The sequence below is a fragment of the Diabrotica undecimpunctata genome, chromosome 6 (genome assembly GCF_040954645.1).
Source record: "Diabrotica undecimpunctata isolate CICGRU chromosome 6, icDiaUnde3, whole genome shotgun sequence".
In the NCBI taxonomy this organism is placed as follows: Eukaryota; Metazoa; Arthropoda; class Insecta; order Coleoptera; family Chrysomelidae; genus Diabrotica; species Diabrotica undecimpunctata.
Window position 1 is genome coordinate 27,043,414 of NC_092808.1, and position 18,074 is coordinate 27,061,487.

General features: G+C 35.1%; 1 protein-coding gene across 2 annotated transcripts in view; it reads right to left on the bottom strand.

Moving 5' to 3' along the window:
* LOC140442611 (15-hydroxyprostaglandin dehydrogenase [NAD(+)]-like) overlaps positions 1-18,074 on the bottom strand; it is a 78,835-nt gene that overhangs the window by 28,719 nt on the left and 32,042 nt on the right. Inside the window, exon 1 of one of the 2 annotated variants that reach the window (XM_072533619.1) lies at positions 7,951-8,066. The exons of the other annotated variant lie outside the window; for it this stretch is intronic. The gene's annotated coding sequence lies outside the window, so the exon portion shown is untranslated. Of the gene's footprint in view, positions 1-7,950; positions 8,067-18,074 lie in introns of those variants that run through there. 2 annotated transcript variants of the gene reach the window in all.

The window sequence follows — 18,074 nt, forward strand, 5'->3', positions numbered from 1 at the left end:
GAAACTACTTTATTTTTAACACAGTATATTTTACCCACCATCCCGACGGAACAGCCCATGCAGGATCGGCAATCATAGTCAGATCATCTGTTAAACATAACATTTTACAAAGTTATTTTACACCTATTCAGAGCACTTCAATCAGAATAGAAATGTTCTCGTGGCCATTGATTATCGCAGCTATTTATTCACCTCCCAGAGATAATATCCTAGTTAAAAAATACGACAGCTTCTTCCAAACCCTTGTCTCATACTTCCCTGTAGTAATCGATTGGAATGTCAAAAATACTCTATGGGGATCACGACTAACTACAACGAAAGTTAGAAATCTAAATCGATCATTACAGAAAAACAATTCATTCTTCTTATCCACAGGACAACCAACATACTGGCCAGCAGATAACAAAATTCCGGATCTTCTAGATTTTGCAATTTTTAAAGGTTTACCTAACACACATTCAAACATAGAGTCTAGTTTTGACCTAAGTTCAGACCACATTGGCAACATCCATTAAGACTATCTAACAAAAAGACAAACTGGGAACAATTTGAAAACAAGATTTACCAGAATATAACGTTATATCACCGAATAAAAGAATCTGATGAGCTGGAATTTGTAGTACAAAAGCTAACGGCTTTAATACAAAACGCTACTTGGGAATCTACTCCTATAAGTAAAAAAGGTAATCCTGAAGACAACAATGTGCCATTACATATTAAACAAATTCTAACCGAAAAAAGAAGAGTGCGTGCAAAATGGCAAAGGACTCGAAATCCACTCGATAAGACATAGTTCAATAGACTAACATACCAGCTAACTTTAGCGCTAAATAAAGCTCGTAAAGACACCTTTAATTTTTATATTAACAATCTCTCTAAAGATGACCACTCTATATGGAAAACAACTAAAAAATTCAAGAAAATGACCAATTTCTCCAATATGAAAACCTGATAGGAGTTGGGCGCAGACTGACAATGAAAAAGCTAATGTATTTGCTGAATATTTAGAAAATATATTTACTCCAAATTTAGGTAAAAACATAAATGATGATGTAGTTAGCGAATATCTAGATGCACTATCCATCCATCAACTATCACCTAAAATAAAATCATTCTCCTCATTCGAGGTTCGCAGAATAATAATGAGTACCAACTTTCACAAAGCCCCAGGATACGATCAAATTGATAGGAGAATCCTAGAACATCTACCCAGGAAAGCAGTTCTCATGTTTACTATTATCTACAATAGAAGCCATTTTACAATCCAGTGTAAATATGCTCATATTATAATGATGGGAAATCCAGCTAAATTGCCTACAGAACCTTCTTCCTATTGTCCGATAAGCTTGTTAACTTTGATGTCCAAGATATTTGAAAGACTCCTGCTATATAGAATAAGCGAAACTGTACCACTCGAGAACATAATACCAGAACATCAGTTTGGTTTCCGTCAAAATATTCAAAAATCCAACAGTGTCATAGAATAGTAAATTAAAATCAAGAAAAGTTTGGAAGAAAAGACCAAGTGTGCTTCAATGTTTCTTGATATCCAGCAGGCTTTTGATAAAGTCTGGCGCAATGATTTACTATATAAATTAAAATTTTTACTGCCTAGCGATATGTACCTTATCCTGAAGTCCTATATTAACGAATGTTCGTTCCAAGTAAAAAGCAATAATGATTTTTCAACGTATCACTCAAGCCAATCCGGAGTTCCTTAGAGAAGTGTCCTCGGTCCCTGTACCTGATCTTTACTGCCGACATACCTACTACAGATGACGTCACAGTGGCCGATGACTTTTGCCGATGATACAGCTGTTTTAGTTTCAAACAAAGACCCAGACATAGCATCTGAAAAACTGCAAAATTACTTGCATGCATTAGAGAATTGGTTGACAAAATAGAAAATTAAAGTTAATAATTACAAATCAGCTCAAATCACATTTACAACAAAAAGATGTACTTGTCCACAAGTTAGTCGAAACAATGTTCCTGCTAGAGACGTTGTGAAATATCTTGGGTTGCATTTGGACCGAAAGCTCACCTGAAAGCAACACATTAACGCCAAAAAACTCAGCTCAATATAAAATTAAAACCAATGAATTGGTTACTTGGCAGAGAGTCACAACTGTCATTGGAGAACAAAGTATTGCTTTACAAAGTCATACTAAAACCAATATGGGCTTACGGCGTAGAACTCTGGAGCTGTAGCAATTCCTTAAACACAAAAATTTTGCAGACCTTTTAATCAAAAACACTGCGTATGATAGATAACATCCCTTGGTATGTGGAGGAACGAAGACTGAAGAGGACTTGGATAGAAGACCTGGTTACATAGGTGAAAATGGAGAACTGTCGCTTGACGGTACCCAAATCAAGTCAATATTGTCATTATAGTTACTAATTACTCAATGTACTGTTTATGAGTAGATTGTAAATATGGGGCTCTTCTGTACTTCACGGAAGACAGACTGGGCGGGGGATGTCCTCAACCTCGACACGGCACGTCCCATATGGCTGATAGGGAAAGTTCCTGCAGATATGCAGGACAGGTACGAATAAGGCATTGCCAAATAAGTACCCGCGGATCAACTGAGGATATGACATTAGGCAACAGTAATGTCATTACTTTATCATGTAATCAATGAGTGTAACGAATATTACTGATCATGGGCTGCGGAACTCAAGATCCGGCAGGGGAAGGAATCTACAATCAAACCACAGGGCTTCCCAGGTCGCTATCCAGCGAAATCCCTGTGAGCAAAACATCACTAGACATACGATGAAAATGAAGAATCCATATAAAGTGGCCACATGGAATGTAACAACTTTATATAGTGCTGGTAAGTTGAGAAATCTACTCTCTGAAATGGACTGACTAAACATTACTATCATGGAGGCGAGTAAAACAAGATGGCCAAACAAAGGGAATTTTATTGCAAATGGTTACGCCGTTTATTTTTCTGAAAATCAAGACCATATGCATCGAAACGGAGTAGCAATAATTATTAAACAACATATTAATAAGTATGTCACTAACTTCATCCCAATATCATACAGAGTAATTTTAATACAGCTGAATGCTAAACCTGTAAATATAAATATCATCCAAGTTTATGCTCCCACTGCTGACGCAGATGAGCAGAATATTGAAGAATTCTACCATCAAATAGAAGAAGTGCTAAAAATAACAAAGAAACACGAAGCAGTAATAATTATGGGTGACTTTAACGCTAAAGTTGGACAGAAGATGACGCAGGGCATCATCGGAAAGTTTGGATTGGGAGAGAGAAATCAAAGAGATGAACGTCTAATAGAATTCTTCCAAGAAAATGACTTCGCCATTACAAATACCTGGTTTCAACTTCTAGAAAGGCGTCTTTACACGTGGAAATTCCCTCAAGATGGACATCAAGGCAGAATAGTACGGAACCAAATAGACTACATCCTAATAAACCACCGATTTCGAAACAATATTAAAGATGTAAAAACTTACCCCGGCGCTGACATAAACTCAAATCACAATTTACTCTGCTCCAAAATACAAATTAAATTAAAGAAATTAACAAAGCCAACTAAGCCTTGTAAGATATATCTCGACCCCCTGAAAAACCCTTAAACGCGCGAACACATATCACAGCAGATAAATAGTAAAATACACAGAATATCAAATATACCAAACGAAAACAGAACCATTAACGAATGCTGGTATGATATTCAAAACTCGATTTTAGAGAACGTACAAGAGTCTTTGAAAACACCTACCATGTTGGCAAAAAATGAGTGGATGACACAAGAAATTCTAGACCTGATGGAAGTTCGACGGCAACACAAAAATAGAAATATTATCGAATACCGTGAAATCAATAAAAGCATAAAAAGAAAAATTAAGCAAGCCAAAGAATCCTGGCTTGAGAATTTATGTAAAGAAATAGAAGACCTTCAAAAAAAGCATGACAGTTTCAACCTCCACAAGAAACTTAAATATACTGCCGGAATTAGAAAACAGAAAAATGCTCACATACTTAAAAGCGCGGACGGAGAATTTGTGATCACGAACAACAGTGCAAAGAATGGGAGAGATACATCACTGACCTTTTTGACGATGCTTCAAGAGAAAATGCTCCAAATACTGCCTGTGACAACCAGTTAGACAGAGGTCCCAGTATACTGAATTCGGAAGTCAAAAAGGCAATACAGCAAGCCAAAAACAATAAATCACCTAGACCAGATCAAATCCCTGCTAAGCTACTTAAACTTTTGGATGAGGAAAGCATTGCCTGCTTAACCACTTTCTTCAACAAAATTTACAATGAAGGAAAAATACCAGATGATTGGTTAGAGTCACTGTTTATAACATTACCAAAGAAAAGCAGGCCCACCAAATGCAGCGATTTTAGACTAATCAGTTTGATGAGTCACACACAAGATACTCTTATGAATTATACAAAACCGAGTATTCCTTGTATGCGAAAGTAGGATGGGTAATAAGCAATTTGGATTTAGAAACGGTCTAGGAACTAGAGAGGCACTATTCTGTATGCGCGTTCTATTACAAAAAAGTTGTGAATTCCGAAAGAATGTTTGTGTTTGTTTCATCAACTTCGAGAAGGCGTTCGACAGAGTACAACACGATACACTTTTCGATTGCCTACGGGCAGCAGGACTTGACCACTATGATATAAGACTGCTGAAATACTTATATTACAATCAAGTAGCCTCTATCCAAATTGAAGACAGTCCGACTGAAAAAATATCCATCATACGTGGAGTACGATAGGGTTGTGTTTTGTTACCCACTCTTTTTAATCTGTACTCTGAAGAAATCTTTAGGGAGGCTTTGGATGACAGACAAGAGGGAGTAAGACTAGGTGGAGAAGTAATCAACAATATTAGATACGCTGACGATACAGCCATTCTTGCAGAAAATTTACAAGATCTCCAAACATTACTAAATCTAGTCAGTGAAGCAAGTTATCAAAGAGGCCTAAAAAACAACATTTCAAAGACAAAGTGGATGGCAGTTGGAAAGATCAATATAGATCAAGGTATGATTTCTCTTAATGGAGAGGAGATCGAAAGGGTAAATCATTTCAAATACCTTAGCAGCTGGTTAAATGTAAATTGTGACTCTGATGAAGAGATAATAACCAGGATCGAAATATCACGTAAGGCTTTTATGACCTGGAAACCAGTTTTATGCAACAGAAACCTGTCGATGAATATTCGTAAGAAGGTCCTGAAATGTTATGTGTGGTCCATCCTATTGTATGGTTGTGAGACATGGACTTTAGAAATCACAATGCTAAACAAGTTAGAAGCATTCGAATTGTGGTGCTATAGACGAATCCTAAAGATATCGTGGGTTTCGCACACTTCCAATGAAGATCTTCTTCAAATGATCAATTCAGAACGTCTGCTCATAAACACCATAAAGAGGAGAAAAACAGAATACTTCGGCCATATAATTAGAGGACCTAAATACCATCTACTTCGCCTTATAATACAAGGAAAAGTGGAAGGAAAGAGATGGATTGGTAGAAAGAAACTTTCATGGCTGCGTAATATTAGACAATGGTGTGGTTCCACAGTAGAAGAATTATTTCGCGCAGCAGCCGACAGAGAAAGATTTCAGGAAATTGTAAACATGATGACGGCCAACTTCTGAATACGGACACCACACCCAAAGAAGAAGAAGTAAATATGCATTTAAAGTAAAAAAAATTATCTTTGGTTTATTGGACTATATACTTAAAATATTATAATACTGTTCTATGAGTGTGGACATACTATGCAGATCTTCTACTAAAATACGAGTAAGATATCTATTTTATTCTAGTGATAGTTTCTTGTCTTTTTCTTATATCCGAAAGGTTTGCTTTATTAAGTATCTAAACCAAATTGCTTTTTAACTTATGATCTAAAGAAACTATCAAAATACATCATAGTTCATTTATACAATAATTCAACTTCATTGCCATATATAAGTAACAGCCAGCGGTTCAGTTTAATTAGCACTAACTCAATCTTCAACATTGAGAACACATGTGTTTAATTGATTGATTAATTGAATTAATAAAAACTGTTTTGCTAAGTGACCTGCAATGTAAATATTGAACGCATTAATATGCAGTTATTTTTTTGTTTGTTTAATAGCACAGCTCGGAAATATAATTATTTTTTGTAGGATGCCAGATGAATCACATCATGTGGATATTTCAACTGTATTGTTAATACAAAAACATTTATAACATTTAGCAGTTGATTGATTCGACAGATATTTGACGACAATTTATTTTTTTTAATTGAATACGGAAAATTACTTTTTTTCTATTTACAAATATTATTATTTAGTATATATTCAAACTAAATAAATATATGTATGTGTGGAGACCAGGAAATTCCTAAAGATTGGAATAAATCTTATATAAGCTCCATATATAAGAGAGGGAATAAAAAAGACTGTTCCAATTATAGAGGTATTAGTGTGACGAGCTCTGTGGGCCGGTTGTACGGCAGAATATTAAAGAAGAGGGTTGAAAGACAGATACAAGATATTGAAGAACAAAGCGGCTTTCGTACCGGGAGATCCTGCCTTGATAATATATTTATCCTACGACAAATAATTGAAAAGCGTGTCGAAAGAAGTAGAGAGACCCATTTGGTATTTATAGACCTTGAGAAAGCATATGATAGTGTCCCGTTAAAGAAAATGTTTGAGGTCCTCAAAAGGTCCGGATTGGATTCGACGTATATCCGAGCGATATATAAATTGTACGAAAATGCAGTTAGTTGTGTAAAAATTGGAACCAGAACCTCAAATCAATTTAAAGTCACTAAAGGCCTAAAGCAAGGATGCTGTTTGTCACCGATACTCTTTAAAATATACGTCCAAGAAGCATTGAGGAATTGGAGAAATAAATGTAGATTTATGGGCATCGAAGTGGGACAAAAAACTCTGTATACATTGTTGTTTGCAGATGATCAGGTGGTGGTTGCAACCGATGAGGAAGATATAAATTATATGAATCGAAAATTATTTGAGGAATATGCCAAATGGGGGCTTACTGTAAACATAAGCAAAACAGAATATTTAAAAATTGGAGGAAATACCACAGATCTGAGGCTTGAAAACGCAGTCATAAAAGGCTGCAACCAGTATAAATATCTACGAAGCATCATATCAGCAGATGGCAGAGTTAAGATAGATGTACAAAACCGAATAACCCAAGGGAAAAAATGCATCCGAATACTGAATTCATTACTGTGGTCTAATAAAATAAAGATGCATACCAAACTTCGCTTATACAGAGCAATTGTAGAACCAATTACCACATATGGTGCCGAATGTTGGACGATGACAAAGAATGAACGAGATAAAGTAGACGTTGTGGAAATGGATTATCTTAGAAGGTCATGTCGAGTATCGAGAATGGAAAGAATCAGGAATGAGGAAATACGAAACCGTACAGGAATTAGAGATACTCTTTCAGATAGAATACAAGGAAGGCAATTACAATGGTATGGTCACGTGATGAGAATGGAGGAGGAGCGGTGGCCAAAGAAAGCCTTAATGTATGTTCCGCCAGAAAGAAGGAAAAGGGGAAGACCACCAAATTCCTGGAGAAGAGAAATTACAAAAACAATGCAATCTATAGGCTTAGAAGAGGGAGATTGGAGAGATAGGAAAAGATGGAGGCTGAAATGCGGGAAGCGGCAATCGCCGTAGGACCCCCGTTATATGATGATGATATATTCAAACTATTACTCTGGTTCCAATATTCTCTCCTTTCAACAAAACATGGTGAACAAGCTGTAAATTCTATAAGAGAAACACTCGCTCATAAATGTTTATTTAGGTGCTGGTATTATGTTTATGCGAAAATAAGTTATATGTAAATTTATCAATTAATATAAATATTGTGTGTGTATGCAATCAAATTACGGTACCTGTGATGTTGTTCTAATGCTTCTTCTTCTTCCACAGTGCACTGGGGTTGACTCGGGGGCAGAATCTTCTTAAAGCCGCTTCGTAAGGTTTTACACAAAAAATACTGAAGTGTTTTTGCGCGTTGATTTATACAAAACTGTCACTGTCACTGTCACTTTGACTGAAGTGCGTGTCGTCTCGTAGCTTCACGTCCCCTAACTCAAGTCTCATAGGGAGTTGTGTACAGGGCCGTATTAATTATATAAGACATACACACACGTTAATTAAAGAATTAAATATAAAAATAAAATAATAAAAATTATTAATAAAAAAAACTAAAAATATGTGTGGAAGGACGTAACACATGGCCTATGCATGAGAAGGTTGAGACATGAGGCCATAGCTTGAGAGGTTAGGTTATCAAAACAAACAAAATATTGCTGCTTATTTTTTTTAAACTTTAAGTTTTGAAAGTATATTAAAATTGAAAAGAATATTTCATAAATAATAGACCGCAAAAAGCCGAGGATTACTGAAATACTTTTTATGATACTTTTGAGCTTATAATGACCAATAAAAGCAAATAATAGCATGCGACAGTTGCCGTTTAAGGATACACATTGCAGAAAAATACTCTGGCTTGTCCACATCCGAGATACGGGCAATTATTTTGCAGAAACGTCTACTTATGTACTTTTGCGCTACCTGTCGTGATTCATTTCCAAATGTAACAACAGAGTGTTTCTACGTTTGTGCAAAGATTTGCCAAACTGGTAAAAGAAATCACCAGTCTCAAAGAACAGATTACATTAATAGCAATTCACAGACAACAGCCAATTCAGTTTTTTATGAAGTACAACAACGTATAGATAGAGCTCAAAATCTTATGATTTATAAAATTCCTGAATATAACTCTAATGTATTAGCTGATCGCATTAGCTATGACAAATCTCAGGTGTGTGAGGTCTTTCGTTTACTTGTCTTACAGCAAGAGGAATCCACCATATCACACGTTATCTGAGTTGGCAAAGTGTCTAGTTACAATCAAAGTTATGTGTAATGCTAACACGGTGAAATTGGCTCTTAAGTCTAGTAATAAGCTTCGAAATACTGTTTATAGAATCTCAAAGGATCAAACTAAGATAGAACAAGACGCTTACAAGGTAGCTAAAAATAATTTACGAGGAAAGAAAATCTGCTGGTGATGAAAATTTATACATTAGATGCTGCAGTGGTGTTCCTAGAGTTTGTGAAGTTAAACTACAAAAAAACTAGTATCCTTTCCATTAACAGTTTTTTATCAAAATGTTGGAGGTATTCGTACAAAGATTTCTGAAATTCTGAAAAGTAGTTCCTGCTGCTTGTACAATATAATTATTTTATTGGAGAATAACTTGAATGATAACATAACTGATTGTGAAATTAAATGTAATGGTTTTAGTATCTACAGATGTGATAAATCCCAAAGAACCAGTGCAAAGTTGAGTGGCGGTGGTGTACTAGTGTTAATGTTAACCAACAAGCTAAAATTCTTCTTCTTCTTCTTCTTTTGGCATCATAACCCTGGATGGGTCTTTGCCTGTCTGGCTATGTCCTTCCATTCAGATCTCTCTTGTGCCCTTCTTCTCCATTGTCTTATGTTCATTGTTTTCAGGTCGTCTTCCACGTCATCCAACCATCTCGTTCTGGGCGTTCCGTTTTTTCGCCTTCCTATGGGCTTCCATTGTAACATTTTCTTTGTTGTTTTTGCATCGTTTTGTTTCTGCACATGTCCCAGCCATGACCGTCTTTGACTTTTTACAAATCTTACAATGTCATAACCTTCATTTAACTCATTAACCTCGTCGTTTCTCCTGATTCTTCATGTGCCATCTTCCTCTTGTACCGGCCATATACTTTCCTCAGTATTCTTCTCTCGAATGTCCTGAGTTGGGCTTCATCTTTTTTCGTCATTACCCAAGTTTCACATCCATAGGTTACTACGGGTCTAATCAGTGTTCTGTAGATAGTCATTTTGGTTCTTTTGTCTAATAATTTCGATGTCATCAATCTTTTATTAGCATAGTATGTACGACTCCCGCTGGAAATACGTGCATTAATTTCGCTACTTACGGAGTTCTTCTGATTGATTTCTGTGCCGAGATATGTAAAGGCATCCACTCGTTCGATAGTATAGTTGTCTATTGTGATATTATTTTCATTGTCAGTTATTGTTTTGACTGTCATATACTTTGTTTTTGCTTCGTTTATTTTGAGACCTTTTGCATCAGGATCAATTTGTTTGAACACTTCCATTAGTTGTAGCTTATTCCTACTAATGATGGCTACATCGTCTGCATATGCAGTAATTTGTACTGATTTGGTGTTTATATGGCCGGTTATATTGGTCTTTCTGATAACTGCCTCAAGAACTAGGTTGAATAGCATCTCCCTGTCTTACTCCCATGTTGATGTTAAACAGGGGAGTCACTTCTCCATCTACTCTGACTGCGGCTTTTGAACTCTGCAACGTCATTTTTATGAGGCTGATGTATTTCTTAGGTATACCTAGATTACAAAGGTCTTCCAGCATTCTGTCTCTTTTTACACTATCAAAAGCTTGTTTAAAGTCTATATACATATTATATAGGTCTATGTCGTATTCATAAGCTTTTTCTTGTATCGTTCTTAGTATGAATATGTTATCTGTAGTGGCTCTATTTGGTCTGAATCCATTTTGATAATCACCAATTATATTTTCGGAGTATTCTAATAATCTATTGTAGATTATACCAGAAAGAATTTTGTATATTACATTTAGCAATGTAATTGGCCTATAATTCTGGCATTCCCTCTTATCTCCTTTTTTATATATTGGCTGTATGAGGCCAACTGTCCATTCCTCTGGCATTTGCTCCTTTGTCCATATTAATGTTATTAGGTAATGGATTCTTTCCCAGAGTTCGGATCCTCCATGCTTTAATAATTCTGCCGAAATTCCGTCCGTTCCTGGTGCTTTATTGTTTTTTAGTTTATTTATTATCTGAACTACTTCTTCATAACTCGGATTTTCGATGGTCTAAACTTTAGCTAAACAAGCTAAAATTACAAACCATTAATAGTGAAGTTCTCGTTGAGCAAATATATATCTTATGTCAACTTAATGAAATCAAGTTTGTGGTCGGTAGTGTTATACATACCTCCACAATCACCTCACGATATATACAACTGGCATTGTCAAACTGTGGAAAATGTTGTTCTTCAATACTTAGCACAAGATATCTATCTTTTTAGTGAGAACAATGTTAGGGAGCTTAATATCTTAAAAGCAAGTGATTCCCTTTTAGATCCTAGCATCCATCATATCGGTTATGAACGTTGCTGAAACCTCGACGTGAAAGAAACAAATAGAAATAAGTTGGTTTATGATGAGTTGTTTATGATTTTTGGAATGGCGATTACATTGCGCTTAACAACTTCCTTGTTTCCATAAACTGGCAGGTATGTATGGGTAATGATGTTGAAGTTGCTTCAAAATTATTCTACGAAATTCTCTATATAGGAATTGCTTACTTTGTGCCATTGAAGAAATATAGAACTTCAACTTTTCCCAAATGGTTCTCTGCTGATATATAATAAATACTGTTTGCTACAATATTGTTAATAATCATTCTGATGATGACTATATTATATTTTCTCACCTAAGAGCTGAATGTAAAGAACTGTCTGAAATTTGTTTCGGCAACTACATTAAAGGTATAGATACTGGCCTAAGAAATGATCCAAAATTATTTTTGAAGTACATCAATGATAAGCGATCTAGTCATAATCTACCTAACTCCTTATTTTATCAAGTTCAATCTGCAACAAATGGTCAAGACATAGCTAATTTAGTTATGAACTTCTTCCAAACTGTGTATTCACCAAATAACAAAAACCTTTACATACCTATCCATCCATTAAATAGCAATTTTAGTACAAATATTTGTCCTTCTAAGATTACCACGACCAATATTGTTAATGGCATAAATGAGCTGCCCAATAAGCTTACTGCTGGTCCAGATGGAGTGCCTAATTTTTTATTAAAAAATTGTGTCTATACCCTTGTAATACCATTTGTTATACTGTTTAATAGATCTTTGGAAACCTCTATGTTTCCTTCTTCATGGAAAGAAAGTTATGTTGCTCCTATGTTTAAAATGGTCAGAAAGACAATATTGAAAATTATTGTAGCATTTTAATACAATCTGCAATTTCTAAGCTCTTCGACAGTCTTATGGCAAAGCAACTTTCTTGGTTATGTAAAGGCTTAATATCTCAATCACAACATGGTTTTCATATTAAAAAATCCACTGCAACAAACTTGGTTTGCTATCAATCTGATATATTATCTCATATAAAAAATCGTAAACAGGTAGATGCAATATACACAGATTTTTCCAAATAATTTAATTGTGTAGATCACCAAATACTTTTCAGGCTTGTATTTGGTGATCTACAAATGTAGGCTTTCATGTCAGGTTTGTTGCATGGATTAAAAACTCTACATCTGTGAGAAGTCAAAGAGTCAAGATAGGTTGTCATCTGTCTGACAGTATCACAGTAACATCTGGAGTTCCTCAAGGAGGTCACACTTCTCCACTTCTTTTTAATAACTTCGGTAACGACACCACTTCCTGTTTCCTAAATAGCAAATGTCTAATGTTGACAGATGACTTGAAATTTTGGAAAGTCATAGATAGCTTAAAAGATTAAGCTTTGTTACAATATGACTTAGACCGACTACAAATTTGGTGCAATCAGAGCAAACTCCACATAAATGTAAAAAAAATGTTGTTTTAAAGTTTTTCTCGTAAAGTCAATAGAATTGGAACAAGCTATACTATTAATAATCATCCACTGAATTATGTTTCTTTTATTCGGAATTTGGGTGTTATTTTCGATAAGAAGCTTACTTTCTGTGACCACATAAACTCTATTTTCGATTTTTAGTCTTATTTTTAAAACTTTTTTAAACTTTTTAATATTGATTTTATATTATAAGTAATTTCAAGTTTTAAATCCTAACTGTGATATTGTATATTGTAATTATTTAAACTGTTAATGGGGTTATCCCGTGTATTAAATAAATAAATATATAAATGAGAAAAAAATTGGCCTATTTTCGCTAACGTTCTCGATTTAATCCGTTATTGGCAAAGCAATGAAAGAATACCTTAAGTAATAAAATAATTGTTTAAAATGATTTATTAGTACATTATATTTATGGATCATTAGTATGATTACCAGTTGTTCAAAACCATAAATTCATGTCAGCTCTATATTGCGAACTTGTAGTAATAGACGATATTTTTAATAAAGGCGGTACTAATAGTATCATCCCACCAGGAGTACCGTACTATTAATTCGTTAGTGTAAAGAAGGTGGAACTGGTTTTATCACTAATTGACTTTTAAGTACTTCCTTTTTATTTTTAAATTTGATTTGACAAAATTTGTAAAAAAGTTACAACCTTATGATTCATCAAGAATTTATTGGACGTGAGAATTTTGAAGGTTTGGCCTGTTCATTTTTTGTTCTTTGTGGTAGTTGAATTTGTAAAGTAATAAATTGTTAGACAGGAATAACACAGTATTTTTAATTTTTACTACCTATTACTTGTCATTTTTTTATTTACAAACAAATAGGACATTAGCGACATTAGTTATTACATTATATTAAAAAATTCTATAAATATGTATCTTTAAGAAAACTAATTAATTAAGTTTTTGGTATTTACATAAATGTTCACCAAGTACTGTTTCTAAATTACTGGAAATATTGTTATTTTCTCTGTTCACTGTATATTTTCCACATTCTGTTAGGTGTTAAACAGTAATGTTGACAATATTCACATACTGGAATGTCTTCCTTGCGTGCTGCTTTTTCATTACCTTGTATACCAATTTGAGATGGAACCCATATAAATTTGAGTTCAAAACTAGATTCTTACAAGGCTGCATGTTCTTTCTTGACAAGTAAGCCTATAGTGTTCTTTGTATATAGTTGGCGAATTGTTGCTAACGAGTTTAGAGAATCTTGATGTACGTTTAAAAACATACATACAACAAACATACATCAAGAGGAAGAACATGGAGAAAATATATATTTTGGGGTGAACCTACCGGTAGAGGACCCCAGAATAGACAAAACATTTCAAGCAATTAACAAATTGAAGAACGGAAAAGCTCCAGGCTCTGACAATATACTGGCTAAATTCCTTAAGTACGGAGGAGAAACTCTACATAGACATATACACAAACTAATAACACTTATATGGAAAGAAGAGAAAATACCAACAAAATGGCACGAAAGTGTAATAATTCCCATCCATAAAAAGGGAGACAAAACCAGGTGCTCTAATTATAGAATCATCTGCCTACCTAATACGGCATATAAAATCTTATCGAACATTCTATTAAGTAGGCTGACACCGTTTGTAGAAAATTTCATGGGGGAATACCAAGCCGGCTTCAGAAAACTTAAATCGACCATAGATCAGAACTTTACTCTAAGACAACTGCTTGAAAATGGATGGGAATTCAATAGAACTATCCATAATCTCTTCATAGATTTCCGGCAAGCGTACGACAGGCAGAAAAAGAGAAAGTACGAAAACCAACGGATACTAAACATAGAGAGGGAGTTGTTTAAGGAAAACGAAACACGTAGTGCATACCAATTTATCAAACATCTAAGACAGGGATACAAACCGAAGACTAGCCTCTACAAAAATAAGAAGGGTGAAATCATTAGCGATATGGACGAAATTAAGAGAACCTGTATGACATATTTTAAGGAATTACTAAACAAAGGGACACAACCACCATTACAACAACAGAGGCAGCAGCAGGCACGACAGGAGACAGGAGGTACAACAACAAGAACTGGGGGAAGATGGAGAAGAAAATGAATTAACTAGACCCCCAACGCTAGAGGAGGTCCAAACGGCAATCCACATACAAAAAAGCCATAAAGCACCGGGAATAGATAAAATACTAGCAGAACTACTCAAGCAAGGAGGAAAGAATTTGACACAACTAATGTACCAGCTAATACGAGAGATATGGATAGAAGAAGAAATCCCCTAACAATGGAAGAAAAGTGTAATCTGTCCTATTCATAAAAAAGGCGACAAACTGTTGTGTCAGAATTATAGAGGCATCTCTTTACTTTGTTCGAGATACAAAATACTCAAAAACATAATTAATCGAAGACTCCAACCTCTCACGGAAAAAATCATCGGTGAATATCAAACAGAGTTTAGGCAAAATAGATCTACCATTGACCAACTATTTACAGTAAAACAAATACTAGCCAAAGCTCGGGAATATGACATGGACGTTTACAATCTCTTTGTAGATTTTACACAAGCCTATGATTCAATAGATAGAACAATTCTACCTAATATATTGGAAGAATTTGGCATACCATCAAAATTAATACGACTAGTACAAATGACAATGACAGAAACAGACGCACAGGTATGTATTCAGGGACAGATCACTGATGCGTTTACGATAATGAAACAAGGACTGAAACAAGGCGACGGACTGGCTCCAACGCTTTTTAATCTTGTTCTTGAATATGTAATTAGACGGTTGACGGTGAGCGGAAATAACATACTTACAAACAAATCTACCCAATTAGCAGCATACGCAGATGATATAAACATAATGAGCAGAACAGTGAATGCAGCGGAAGAAACCTACGTTGAGTTGAAACAGAGTGCAGAAGCAGCAGGGCTAGCAATAAATACAAATAAAATAAAACTACTCATACAAACCAGATCAAATAGACCAGCGCAACAGCATTTTATTGACGATATAGAACATGTGAGTAGATTCACATACCTAGGAATGGATCTGGTCGCAAGCAATGAAGAAGAACCAGAAATAAATAGAAGGCTTATGCTGGCAAATAAAGCGGTGACTCAGAAATCTGCCAATGCATTAGATGTGTTTGAAAGAAAAATATTACGTAGGATACTGGGCCCAATAAGTGAAATCAACAACTGGCGAATTAGGTATAATAGAGAAATATACGAGCAATATAGCGAACCAACTCTAGCACAATACACTAAACTGCAGAGATTACGGTGGGCAGGGCACGTGGTCCGCAAGCATTAGAATAGAATCCCCAAAAAATTACTAAATGCAAGAATGCGGGAAGAAAAACCTGTTGGAAGATCTAAAAAGAGATGTGAAGACGAAGTCGATGAGGATGCCAGGAACTGCTTGGGAACGCGTTCATGGAAAAGAATAGCGGTAAATCGAAATTATTGGAAAAGCTTGTTGAAAGAGGTCAAGGCCCGATTTGGGCTGTAGTACCATTGGATGGATGGAAATAACATTAAATAAAATTAAACAAAAGCAAATAGAATTAAATAAAATGAAATCAAGTTAAACAGAATTATGTAGAAATAAATAATTGTTTGAGCGTTTTGTGGTGCGGGTAGAATAGTTCGTCGGACCGTGACGTATGATACATCATTGAAAAGGAGAGGGGGTAGCGAATATGTTCTCACAATAAAAACACACATTGCAGCATTGCTAAGAGGTCATTACATCATATCTCCTTAACTATTGGTCTGATTGGAGCGTGTGATACGTTAAATGAAAGGGAATGATATCGCGAATATATTAATATAGAGAAAATAAACAAAGCGACTCCCGAAATACATAGCGTCTTCATTATTAATGAACGTATAGTTACATACCAGATGTCATAGGGCACTAAGCATATAAATAGTTTAACTAAAAGACAAATTTTGATTTATTGACTTACAGAAGGCCTCCGGCTGAGTACAAAATAAACAACTGAAAAAATCCCAACATGCGACATAGCAAATGAAAGTGGAGGATATAACGAATATATTCAGATAGAAAAAACAAACAAGGCAATTACCAAAAGGGCACTACACAGTATCTTCATTAATAATGAACGTATAGCAACATACGAGGTATCATATGGCACTATAGATAAAAATAGATTTACCATAAGACAAATTTTGATTTATTGACTTAAAGAAGCTTTACTCAGTTCTACTCAGCATAATGAAAGTGAAAAATACAATACTTGGGTCATATGTTGAGAGGTGAAAGATATGAATTACTCCAAATCATATTGGAAGGCAAAATGCAGGGCAAAAGATTAGTTGGAAGACGCCAGAACTCGTGGCTGAAAGACCTGAGGAGATGATTTGACCGCTCATCCACAGAATTCTTTCGTGCAGTAGTTTTTGAAGCTATAATTGTCATTTGCATCGCCAACCTTCGAGAGGAGACGGCGCAATAAGAAGAAGAAGACTTAAATAAGGCCTCTGGTTTGATTGGATTTCCCGTCGCATGTAACTTTACGGGCAAATTTACTAGTTAGATAATAATAAGCGCTGGCTTGGAGTAATAAATCTGCGAGTTTATTGTAATAAAATTATTATTAGTACCAAAGGAGGCTAGCACAGAAGATACAGCTGAAACAGATAGACGACATCAAAGATATAAACGCGAGCTGGGAAAAAATTAAAAACAACATTAAAGAAGCAACAACAGAAGCTCTAGAAAAATGCAAAGTCATACTGAACAAAAGAAGCAACAATAATACACAATGGTCCAGAAAAGAAATAAAAGAGAAATGTAAAGGGAAACGAGAGGCCTTTTGTATTACAAGTACAAAACATCAAATACCCCAAAATCCCGAGACACCTATAGAAGAATACGAAATGAAACAAAGCAGTTGGTAAGAAGAACAAATAATGAACTCTGGGAACAGATTACAAAAAGGATAGAAAGCGACTTCTACGGTACACAAAATAAATATGGAGATTCATAAGAAACCAACGGAAAGAAATGGCAGAATTGAAAGAATACAATAACATACCCGCGAACCAATGGGAAATATACCTGACGGAACTGTTTAAAGCAAAGGAAAATAATAATCAACACAATAGCGTACCTGAATTAAGACACGAAATAGAAATCAGTTTTGAGGAAGTAGAAATAGCCATAAATTCACTTAAAAATAGAAAGTCACCAGGACCAGACGGAATAACCAACGAGCTTTTAAAGCACGGAGGAGAAAGTATAACCCTAAAGATGACAAAACTTATACAAAAACTAATATTGTA